General features: G+C 47.8%; 1 long non-coding RNA gene across 1 annotated transcript; it reads right to left on the bottom strand.

Moving 5' to 3' along the window:
• Positions 1 to 2612: 2612 nt before the first annotated feature.
• On the bottom strand, positions 2613 to 11874 carry LOC139798667 (uncharacterized). Its single transcript, XR_011726897.1, has 4 exons — positions 11324 to 11874; positions 10491 to 10685; positions 4826 to 4921; positions 2613 to 3177 (listed from the first exon to the last, which is right to left on the bottom strand). It is a non-coding gene; the product is annotated as an uncharacterized lncRNA (long non-coding RNA).
• Between the last annotated feature and the right edge of the window lie 500 nt (positions 11875 to 12374).

Below are 12374 nucleotides of genomic sequence, written 5' to 3'. Positions count from 1 at the left end.
TGACCTGGATATGGAACCTTCCCAGGATGAGGGTGCAAATACCTGCAGGTGAGAAGAAGGAGAAAATGACCTCCACCCCCCCTTATGGCAAACCAGACAGAATTCATCTGAAAAATCATCACCTGGCAGACTGGGTACCACCCAGGAGGTGATGTCCAAGCCATAGAAACACATTACATGGGGCACAGGGCTGTGTGGTCTGGGCTTGGGTACAAATCACCCGTGGGTGGCAAGAAAAAGCACCTCGCAGGGAATCATCTGCTTATGGGCCTTAATATTTATGCACTGCAAAGCTTCCTATAAGCTCTCCTGAAAGCAGAAATTTAAATGCTGAAGAGATAAAGCATCAGGGATAATGCAAGGGCTGAGTCACACAGGGTTTGCTTGTCTTGCCACTGATTTCCATGCCCATTACACCTCAACCACTTTGCTGTTCTTCCAGAGACCAATTTGAGTTAGAAAAAACAAACCACTCATTTTTTTTTTTTTAGTGTTACTGCTTCATCCTCATCCTAAAGCTCAGGCTGACCAGGAGGAATCAGATTCACCTCACATGTTTTAACCTCAACCTGCTTGTCAGGATTAAACCTTGTGCAGATCACCCCCTGCCCAAGGTGGGAGATGGGCTGGGGTGCAGGCAGCAGGGAGGGATGAGCATGGGGATAAGCATGGGCTGGGGTAGTGCTCAGCTCCTGGGGCAAAGCCAGGGATGTGGCACCATCCCAGTGCACAGGAAGATGACCAAAGCATTAGAAAATATAAAGTTTTTTACTATAATGTCTATCCTGTTTGGGGAAAAAAAAAAAAACAAACCCCACAAATGTGTGTTGCTACTGTGTTCTCATCCTAAAATTATCTGTGCCATTTTTTCAGCTAACTTTAAAAAAAAAAAAAAAAAAAAAGCTATGTTGGGATGCAAATCAGCCCCTGATTTTAATTAATTTGCTCTGGAAAAATGGAAGGGATGAGGAAGGTTTGCAAGGGAGAGAGAACTGCATCAAAAGAGGGATGTGCTGTATGGTTATTTTTTGCAAAGGGTGAGAATGTTGGATTGCCCTGGGGCACTTTGGACTGAAAAGGCTTTTCTCTCAAAAATGCTTTAAATAGAAAACTGATGATCAATAGCCAGTTCAGAGCCTATAATGAGCTGCAGTGAGGATGGGAGGTAGATGTGTTCACAGGAGTGTGAGCTGGATGAAGCCACCTCCTCCAGAACTTCCCACGCCTTCTCAAACACTCTGCCAGCAGGAGATGTTGCCAATGGCAACGATCAGCATTTCACCTGTTTGAAGGTCTCATTCTCCTCTGCTTGAGCTGCTTCCTGAGCCCTGATCCTGTGCTACATAGAATCACAGAATCATAGAACTGCCTGGGTTGGAAGGGACCTCAGAGATCATCAAGTCCAACCCTTGCTCCACTCCCCCCGTGGTTCCCAGCCCATGGCACTGAGTGCCACATCCAGGCTCTTTGGAAATATCTCCAGGGATGGAGAATCCACCCCTTCCCTGGGCAGCCCATTCCAATGGCTGAGCACCCTCTCCAGAAAGAAATTCTTTCTAATGTCCAACCTAAACCTCCCCTGGCACAACTTGAGACCTCTTGTGCCCTCTTGTCTTGCTGAGAGTTGCCTGGGAAAAGAGCCCAACCCCCCCCTGGCTCCAACCTCCTTTCAGGGAGTTGGAGAGAGTGATGAGGTCTCCCCTGAGCCTCCTCTTCTCCAGCCTCAACACCCCCAGCTCCCTCAGCCCTTCCTCACAGGACTTGTGCTGGATCCCTTCACAGCCTCCTTGCTCTTCTCTGGACCTGCTCCAGCACCTCAATCTCCTTCCTGAGCTGAGGGGCCCAGAACTGGACACAGGACTCGAGGTGTGGCCTCAAACCATACAGAGCTAATTCTGCATCATTTTTTGCACAGATCCCATCACAAGTTGATTTCCCTATAAAAAGCTTCGTCTTGCAAACCTGCTGCATGCTTTAATCTCTGGTACCAAACTGCATTGAAATACTCTGACCCAGGTACCCAGAGCATCCCTGCTGAACACCCCCAGCTCCCTCAGCCTCTCCTCATAGGATCATAGGACCTGTGCTCAAGATCACCAACAACAGCTCTGCACTTCCCATTCTCTCCTTTCTTTTCCACCAAACCTGTGTCTGGATCTCCCTGGTGCCCAGAGGGGGTTGCACAGACCTTTGGGATGCTTGGACATTCCATTTCATGCTCTGCTCTTTTGGCATCCCAGGAAAACCAAGTCCTTGGTGTTGGGAGAGGAGAGAAAAGAGTTGGAAGGGACCTGCAGGGATCAGCTGCTCCAGCTGCAATGGGACAGCAGGGATCAGCCCATTAAAAATCAGGAGCTCCAAGAAGAGACTGAAGGAAGTTGCCCCAGGACTTGGTGGCTCATCCCTCCTCCTCCAAAGGAAATCAGACACTGCCAGGTCACATTCTGAAAAGCAGTGAGCACAAGGCTTTCATCATCCATAAGCCAAGGAACAGGGACCTTACCTTCTCCTGATGGTGGCCACGAGGTGATCCTCAGGCTTCATCTCTTCCAACAGATCCCATCCCTTGGTGTTCAAAATACTTCTCTCCTCACCCTCTCCAGTGGCTCTCACCCGGTGGAACATTTTTGTGGGGCTTTTATTAAAATGCAGACAACACAATGGAAACTGCAGCCTGGATTTGTAGTGGGTAAAGGGTGTTAAGAGTTTTAAACATTAAAAAAAAAAAACAAACAACAAAGCAAAATAAACACTTAAGCTGTTCAATTAAAATAAAAAAAAATCCTCCCTCATTTTTGCCAGTGGATCTTCAACAAACCAAACCACACACCTAGGCTGTTCAATTTAAAAAAAGAACCTCCCTCATTTTTACCAGTGGATCTTCTCCATGAATCCTCTTTGCTTTTCCCCAGCCTCCCCCCAGGGGACAGCAGCCAAAGCCTTGCTGCAGTTGTCAAGACAGTCCCTGGTTTAACCAGGTCAGGGAATGCTTTGCAGATGGAACCAGCACCTCACGTTTGAGCAGGAGATAACCTGGCAGATGCTGCCACACCAGCATCAGCACAACCTGCTCCATCCTCCTGCATCTCTCCATCCTCACAGTCATTCTGCTAATGATCATCTTGGTCATCAGCACTGCTTGGCTTTCCCCAGGGTCATATTCATGTATAAAACATCCTGAAAGACAGAGAGCAAAAAGCTGATAAATGTGCTGAGCTGCTCTTCCAGCACCTGAAAAGTTTTGCTCAACTTCAGTCTCTTTACTGCTTTTTTGGTTCTCTTGCCTTCCCTGAAAAAACGCCTTCTTTTTCTTTTTTTTTGAGGGGGGTTGGTATTCTGAATCCATCTTTGAGATGACAACTCTGCAAGCCTTGACTCAGTGCCTTTTGCAGCAGTAACTAAAAAAAGAGGAGATGAAATCTCTGCAGAGAAGTTTGATGGAGCAGAAAAAAAGAAAAGAAAAGGAAAAAAAAAAGAGTATCAGCACAATAGCAGGTGTCAGTCTGGGGAAGTATTTCTGGAAAAAAAGGGAAAATTTGAGTGTCCATATTAGAGAGGCTTTGATTAGAATTCCCCCCCACAATGACTGTGCAGCTACAGGTAAGAATTATTCAAAGGTATTAAAAGCAATCATTGCCAAAAAAACCCCAATAAAATAAAGAAAATGCACCAAGCAGAGCCTACAGCTGAAAGGCATGGCCAGGGTAGGCTGCTTGCCACAAATTCACTCATTTTCTCCTTCAAAAACGTGCTGGCAAGATCCCACTGCCCTGCAAGGTCCCTTCCTGCTCCTTGAGCACATCAGGTTGCTGCTGTAGTGGAGCCTGGCAGGGATTTTGTTTTGGAAAAGAGACTTTCCTTGACCAGCAGAGAGGATTTGGAAGCCAGATCAGCATGGGGGTCACCCCAGGAGAAGAATGTCCTGGCCCAAGGCCACCTTGGAAGCACACAAACCATTTGCAGCCTCCTGCAGTTGAGCTCCAAATTTAGGTCCTGGGGGGGTGAGAGCCTCTGGCACAGCCCTCCCCTGTGACATGGAGCACACAAAGTGTCCCAACCCAGGGACAGGGGGGGATGGAGCTCATCCTTCAGTGTCACCCTGGAGATGCTTCTGCTTTCCTCTCAGCCAGGAAAATTCAGAAGGAAAATTATGGAGAAGGGGGATGGAGCTGAGCTGGGGGTTCTGCAAGCATCCCCAGCTCAGGAAGCTTCAGGGGGAAGGGGGAAGCTCCTCTTGCTGCTGTTCCTCAGGGGGACAAGGTCAGCTTTGCCAGTGGGATGGTTTTCCCCCCATCCCAGGTGCAGAATCTGCCATGGGATGGACACAGCAGCCAGAGGAGGAGCTGGGATGGCACAGGCAGTGCTGGGAAAGCAAAGCAGTGAAAAAACCACTGTGGGGATGGGCTGAGGCTCTCTCAGAGACCAGAGGCTGTGAGCTGCCTTATTTGCAGAGCATTTTACATAAATAGGACCTCAAGGGAGGAGGAAGGGGTAGAGAGGGCTGGGTGGCAGCTCTGAGCCCTGCCTGGCTGGGAGCACTGGTGTGGGAGGAGAGGGACATTTCTGACTTCATATCCTTTGTCTTTCATTGTGACTTGTTCATTATTCAGTTATTTCATGCATTATCATCTTACATCAGGACCCTTTACCATGGGGACATGGATGGCTCTGAAAAAACCTCGGGTCATCCCAGCAGAAGTGCCCAGGGGCCTCCTCCCAACACCCTCAGGGAGCTCTTTCAGGGGCTGAAAGATATTTTTTTATTTTTTTTTTTAATGGAAAAGAAGACCCCTGTGTGCACTCAAAAAGAATTTTTAAAAATCACCTTCTGGCAAATGAATCCAATCAGCAGGAATTTGGAGAAGCAGCTGCTTAGAAAATCAGGGTCTGCTCCACCTCCATTATGGTCCCCTCAGGAATTCTGCAGGAGGAATTTTAAAGAAAGGAGTTTTGTTTATTATTTTTTTTTCTTTTAAATGACTGCATTCTGGTGTTTCAGGCTGACTCTGTGTGCCCATGCCAGCAGCAACATGCCACCCACACAAGGTATTTCAACAACCCCAGCTGAAATCTCTTGCTTCAGGAAAAGGAAGATACCAATGATACCAATGCAGTTTGCTGTGCATTAAGGCATTGTAGGAAAAAACCAAAAAAACCCAAAACAAATCAAAGGGGAAAAACCCCTCATACAACAAAACCCACCCCAAACCAACCCTACTCAGGATGCTCAGAGCATCCCTGGGAAGCAGGGCAGAGCTGTTGGCAGCTGAGCAGAAATAATCTGAGATTCAGACTGCTGGGGGTGAGCTTGAAACCCAAACTCCTGCTGCTGTCTCTGTGCTTGCAGATAAAGCAGCAGGGTGAAGGTTGGGCTGGAGCCTGGCTTGGGTCTGCTTTGGGATTTATCTCAGTTGGAAAGCAGGCAGGGGGCTCTCCTGCAAGGAGAAATTTATCCAGGGAGCCACAGCTGTCACACAAAAGAGAGCAAAACATCTCCTAAAGCAGCAGCAGAGCACTTGAACCTCTGCCCCCATGGCTGAGACCATGTTTGAACACCCAGGGCTGGCAGACAGAAAAAGAAGGACAGAGGATTGCAGCAGTGTCATGGTAACAACAGCAGGATCACAGAACCCCAGAATGGTTTGGGTGGGAAGGGACCTTAAAAGCTCACCCATTCCCACCCCCCTGCCATGCCCAGGGACACCTCCCACAGCCCAGGTTGCTCCAAGCCCCATCCAACCTGGGCTAAGACACTGCCAGGGATGGGGCAGCCACAGCTTCTCTGGGAAACCTGGCACAGGGGCTCAGCACCCTCACAGCGAAGAATTTCTTCCCAGTATCCGGTCTCAATCACCCCTCTTTCATCTTAAAACTCTTCCCTTTCATCCTGCCACTCCATTCCCTTGTCCCAAGTCCCTCCCCAGCTTCCCTGGAGCCCCTTCAGGCACTGGAAGGTGCTCTGAGGTCTTCTCCAGGCTGCAGACCCCAACTCTCCCCCATGGGGAACCCCTGTCCCCAGAGGGCTGCAGCAGGGGGGTGACCCAGTGATGAGGCTGCGTGTGACCAGGAGGGACCCAGCTGGGCTGAGTGTGCTGGGAGGAGGAAGAGGAGGAGGAGGTGAGAGCTGCTCAGCATCCAGCATGTCCCAGGGCTGTTAATCCCAGCACTGTAATCCCTGCAGCACAGCTGGGACACTGCTCCTGCCAGGCAGCCCAGCCAAAGGCAGGGGTGGTGGCCAAGTCCTTGGTAGTCCTGCTCTGACCTCTCTTCTCCAGCCTCTGGCAGGATGGAGGTGGAAGGATAAATTGCTCCGTGCCCCGTGCTGGAAAATGGGAATAATGTAAATATCCCACATGTTCCCCTTTCCACCCCCACCTCCCAGACACAGCACATGGTGGTGAAGGGCTGGAGAAGAGTTTGTCTGCCACCAGGTTGCTGATGGGGTTATTTTTCTGTGCAGAAAACCATCTGGAGCCCTGAGCTGGGAGAAGATTCCAAAAGCCTTGGTCACCAGTTTCAGCATCCCACCACATCCCCTCGGGTACATCCCCAGCACCTCTAAGGATTAGGAAGCCAAGAGCTTCCCCACCCCATATGAGGACACTGGATTTGGAGGCAAAGGCTCCAAAGTACACCAGGGGAGGCTCAGGAAATGGATGGATGGAAAAACTTGGATGTTAGGAAAAACTTGATTACAGAAAGGGTTCTCAAGCACTGGAATGGGCTGCCCAGGGAAGTGGTTGAATCCCCATCCCTGAATGGGTTTAAAAACTGCACAGACAGAGTGGTGAGGGGCATCACTGACCACTGTGGATGGGGCTTGGAGCAACCTGGGCTGGGGGAGGTGTCCCTGACCATGGCAGGAGGATGGAACTGGGTGATCCTTAAGGTCCCTTCCAACCCAACCCAGTCTGGGATTCTGTGATCCTAAGGCTCAGCTGCTGTTCCAGGAGCTACTTCATAAAACACATATATGTGCAAAACAATCCCAGGCTCCCTCCTGTTAAAGTTCTCTGGTAGGGGTGTCCCTGGCTTTGCAAGCAGGAATCCCTCTCTGAATTCCACACAACATTATTTCCTTCCATCTGGAAATGGGACTGGGTTTTGTTACCTATAATTTAAAATTAAATTGTGAAATCATTTTAAATGAAAGGGGAATGAAGAGTTACAGTTTTGCAGGCAATTAAAAAAAAAAAACAAAACGCTAGGTTGCAAACCTCTGAGATTTGCCCCTTTCTACTCAAGGTATCAGTAAGTCCTCAAAACCTCATTCACTCTCTCAAACAAATAAAGAATAAAGCCTGAGAGGAAATAAAAAATAACCAGATAGGCTTGAATTTAATTCAGCATTAATAAGGCTTTGGAAAGGATTAGGTTTAAGCTTGAAAAACACATTTAGTTTGATTCCACAGCTTGTTTGGAGGTTTATTCAAGACAACAGGGAGAGACTCCAGGAAAAGCCAGAGGCAAAGAGGCAGCATCCTGCTACAGGTGGGACAGGAGCTCCTCTGGGAAGGGATAAGCAGCTCTGTTCCACTCTGCTTTGGGTTGATTGTGTTATTATGGAATAACAGAACCCCCGGATGGGTTGGGTTGGAAGAGAATTTAAAGCTCACTCAGTGCCACCCCCTGCATGCTCAGGGACACCTCCCACAGCCCAGGTTGCTCCAAGCCCCATCCAACCTGGGCTGAGACACTGCCAGGGATGGGGCAGCCACAGCTTCTCTGGGGAACCTGAGCTCAGAACTCCTATGTTTGAACCCAAAGGGAAAAATCACCTGAAACCCAAATTCCGTATCCAGAGAGACTTTGCTCTCAGTCATTGCACAAGTGCAACCATTCCAGCTTCATTTGTTTCTGCTTAATTAAAACCTTCCCAGTGCTGCTGCTGCTCCTTCCCAGCCACTCTGCTCTGCAGGGAATAAAATCCCCTCCATTTCCATGGTCACACCTTGCAGCCAAGGAGCCCTGGTCCTTACTGCCACCACTGCCTGACACCTTGCATCAACACAGACAGCAAGAGCCTGACATTTACTACGTGCCTTACAACAGGGAGCAAGGACCTGCCCAGCTCAGGGTCCCATAAAGACAGAGAGATTTCCAGCTTTCCAAAGCAAGCTCCAGTCAAAGGGGTGAAAGGACAGGAGAGAAAACCTCACACGTGTAGGGGAGGTGGGATTGAGTCCCAATACCTTCACCAGCCACTTATATGGATTTGAATAAAATTTAAAAAGTCCTGAAAACTTAAACCCCACCACAGCTCACACCAAACATTAGAGCTATCCTCAGATCTGACAGGTGCTTCAGAAAGAAAGGCACATTTTCCCTAAGCAAGTGCTTCACACGAGTTATGAGGTGCCCAGGGAACTCCCAGTGATGTTCAGTGGGTCTGGAGGATTAAATTCAAACATCTCCATGGGATTCCTTGACATAAAACTGAGCTGATGAGCAAGCAGTGCCTTCAGTGCTGCCCTTCACCCAGGAAAAGTTCCAGCAATAGGACCCTGTCTAAAGAACTTTCCCATGAGTCTTGAATAAGAACATTTTATTTAAGGCAGCTCAATTTTGGGCTAAAATTAGCTATTCCTGATTAGTGCTCCAGACCACCACTGATCTCTGCTCACAGCTTCAAGCCAGCAGCTCTAGCAGCCTCTCACTCTTGCAAAACGTGTTAGAAATCACAAACTGGCACCAAACACTTCTTGGAACAACCCCTGCAGTGGAAATAAGGGAAAACCCTTAGCAGCACTTGTTTTCCTCATTTGGGAAACAAAACATTTGCCCAAAGAAAAATGCTGAGCAGGAAAATAACACTGGTAAAAGTTTTTTAAAAAATGCTCATAATGGAAGTGTTTTGAAACACTTCTTTATTCTACTACTGACTTGTCTCTCCAGGATATTCACTTTTTCCTTCTCCAATAAAGTCAGAGGGAAGAAATACATGGTACACAAAGCCACATGAGGAAAATGACCAACTATTTATTCTCTTTGCTTTAAGGTGAATCCTGAGAGCCCTGGTGCTGGCAGAGCCTCCCAGCACACCTTGAACCCCTTGGGGTCTGGGAGAGCTGGAGATAAAGGCCACAAAACCCCACAGGAGTCAACAACTTGGAGGAAAATTGCAAATGCCATGGAAGCAGCAGCTTTCCCAGCCTTGGTGGCCATGAGCTCCTCCTGCAGAGCTCAGCAGGCATCCTTTCCCTAATCAAACTGGGAAAGGCCAAGAGCTGCAGGTTAACATCTTGTTTCAAGGTCAAAAAGAGGAGAAACCCTTTTCACTTCCCACTGGCACACAGTCTGCAGCAGGATTTTAATCCTCACCCACCTTGGCAGGTGCCAGGAGATGGTGATGTGATTGAGGTTATGGTCTCCTCTCCCACTAAGGTGTTCATCTCACCTGCTTTAACACCATCTGCAGGACTTGCCCTGGGAGGTTGAACCTGCAAATATCTTAAAATAAGAATGCTGAGCCCCTAACACACTCTTTACATCTGAAGCTCCTGTGAGCCCTCCTGAGCCTCTGCTCTCTCTGCCCCACACACCTCTGGGGTGCAGGATTTACCCCCCAGGGCTGCACAAACCCCTGGACATGCAAGGAAGGTCATCTGTGTCCAGAAGGATTCAGAGGCTTTGGATGTCATTAAACTTACCATGGGATTTAATGGGAAGTGCAGAAGCTTAGCTTTAAAAACAAAACAAAAAACACCAAAAAAGGGAAAAGCCAGAGGGCTATTTAATCTGAAATTAAATTGTGTGAGGAGTGAAAGAGCTCAAATTTACCAAGGCAACCGTGTACCCCCATGATACGAAGTACAAAAATAAGCAGCTGCCCCTAGCAGGGAGATGCAAGGAATTTAATTCCAGATCTTCAGTTCTAGGTAGGAAACAAAGTCCTGGGGGGGGCTCTGAAGCAGCAGGGTGACCCTAAAGCACTGGTCTGGACTGGCAGAGACAACAGATCAGGCTGTGGGACTGGGCAGGGCACCAGTTCAGAGAACCCCAGACTGGTTTGGGTTGGAAGGGACCCAAAGATCACCCCAATCCAACCCCCCCAGCCTGGGGCAGGAACCCCTCTCCCAGTAGCTCAGGTTGTTCCAAGCCTAGATTATGATAGAGAAAGGGATAAAACCCTTCCTGAGGCTCCAGGGCTGAGCTGTCATTTCTGCCAGTCAGCTGCCACCCTTGACTCAGGAAATCTGAGTCTGCTTCCCCCCATCAGCCAAAACAACAGGGAGATTTTCCACCTGTTCCAGCCCCCTTGTCCCCCATCAACAGCCACCCCAAAATTTTGTTTGAGGCTGCCAAGTACCAGGAAAACCCTCTCTGCTTGGAATAACACAGGAACCTGCAGGGGTTTTTACTCCCAGCAAGTGAATCTCTCCTCTTGTCTCCTATCTGCAGCTGAGGTGCTGCTGTGCACTCCAAGGTTGTTTCCAGGTAAGGAAGAGCAAGAAAACACAGGAGTCAACAACTTGAAGAAACATTCCTACCTTTTGCTAGATGAGGTGTGAAAGGTGAAGCAGGTGAGAGCTTTGCAGGAGCCCTGGGAAGGTGTGAAATGTAAATTTGAGCAGTGCAACAGGAGGGGCATCAGCTTCCTAACCACAGCCTGGGCCAGCTGTCCAAGTATTTTTAGCCTTTTATTCCTGGAACCCTGTATTTAAGCTTCTGTTTTCTTCTTAAATCTGTAAGAGCCAGCAGTATGAAGGCACAGGTATGTGGAAACACACAGAGAAGTGCAAGCCCATCTGTTAGAGAAGTTTTTGTGAAACCACCAGAATCTGGTACACAAGAGAGGTGGGGGAAGGTTCTTCTCAGAGGAAGCCAGAGATCAACCCCTTCACAAGCTGATCAGTGGGCTGCTCATAGATGGTGAGGAAATATCCAAGAAAAGCAAGTCTGAAGGCTTCAAATAAACCTTGCAGGTGTCCACAGCAGTGGAAAAAAGCAAAAAAGTACAGCCTGACAAGCTCAGAGCTGGCACAGCAGTGGAAAAAAGCAAAGGTACAGCCTGACAAGCTCAGAGCTGGCACAGAGCAGTCAGTACTCTTCAGCATAAGGCAACCCAAATCAGCAAAGCACCAACAACTGGCCCAGCACACACATTCACCTCCAGGAAATCAAAATTCCACAGCCATTTATTTATAGGCTCTCCCACAGTAATTATAGCAGGGGTGGTGGATGTGCCAGCAGATGCTGCTATTTGATCTGTAGGAATATGGATTTCCTTAAGTGCTCTTTCTGCTACAATCAAAAGGTATTAATTCTGAATTAAAGCAGTTAAACAACAGAATATGAAATGCAGTGATCTGGTACCAGCTACCTGAGGTGTGGCCTGAAGCATCTTAACAGGAAACCTAATCCTTCTTCCCTTGCTTATCTTAATTTGCTTCTTCCCAAAAGCATCAACAGGTTCCCCTTAAATGCTAACTCAGGACAAGTGAAATGTCCCCAGATAGTTGGGAGATGCCAGACAAGAACTCAAAACCTGCAGAGTCCCAAACTGAAGATGCTCACACTTCTTTCTGCCAACACATGCCATGCCATCAGCAAGCAGAGGATCTGGAGACTCCTGCAGTGTCAATCCTAGCTAATTTCTGAAATATTTGTTGATGTTTTCTTTTGGAAGCATATGTGACAATCCTCACTTATTGAGACTTTCCATATGGTTCTTCTAGCTACAATCAGGAAAGAAAACAAACAAACAAGTTTGGAAATAAAGGAAACACCAAGTCCAGGTTTCTCAACAACAACAAACCAGAAAATATTGCATTGTACCAGAGGAACCAGAGGATTTTTGAGCCAAAAGGCAGAGATGCCAGTTTGCAGTCATGCTGCCTACCTGTTGGTGAGGGGACATTGCTACAGGTTGTGCTCCCAGGTTTTGTGCTCCCAAAAATATAAATTTTCCATGAGTTAAGATGAGGAAGCTGGGTGGTACCTCTTGGGTGTGAAGCTCTGGTTTGCTTTATGATCAAAGCTGCTCCCTGGTGCCTTCAGACAGATCAAAACCACTGGTTTTAACAGGACTGTGATGAAACCTGCAAAATCTGGCCACAGGTATTTCTAACAGAATATTATCTGGATAAAAATAAATAAATACATACACACAAACCTTGTGTTCTTCAGAGCTACAGTAAATGGAAGTGCCTGCAGACAGGCACTGGCTAGAGGGCACATTTACAGCTTGTTCCACCTCCAATCTCTACATTTTTCATATAAAAAACAAGCACAACTTAAAAAATTTTTTGTTATTAGAAGATTCCAGAGCCCAAAGATTTTTGTATTAACATAATCATAAGAAGATGTGGCAGGTGGATGCTACTTTCACCAGATCCCCTTTCTCAGTCCTACAACCAGCTAGAACAACCCAT

Source organism: Heliangelus exortis, chromosome 7 (genome assembly GCF_036169615.1).
Source record: "Heliangelus exortis chromosome 7, bHelExo1.hap1, whole genome shotgun sequence".
Lineage (NCBI taxonomy): Eukaryota > Metazoa > Chordata > Aves > Apodiformes > Trochilidae > Heliangelus > Heliangelus exortis.
Note: the sequence above shows the minus strand (reverse complement) of the source record. Positions and strands in the feature narration are given on the sequence as shown.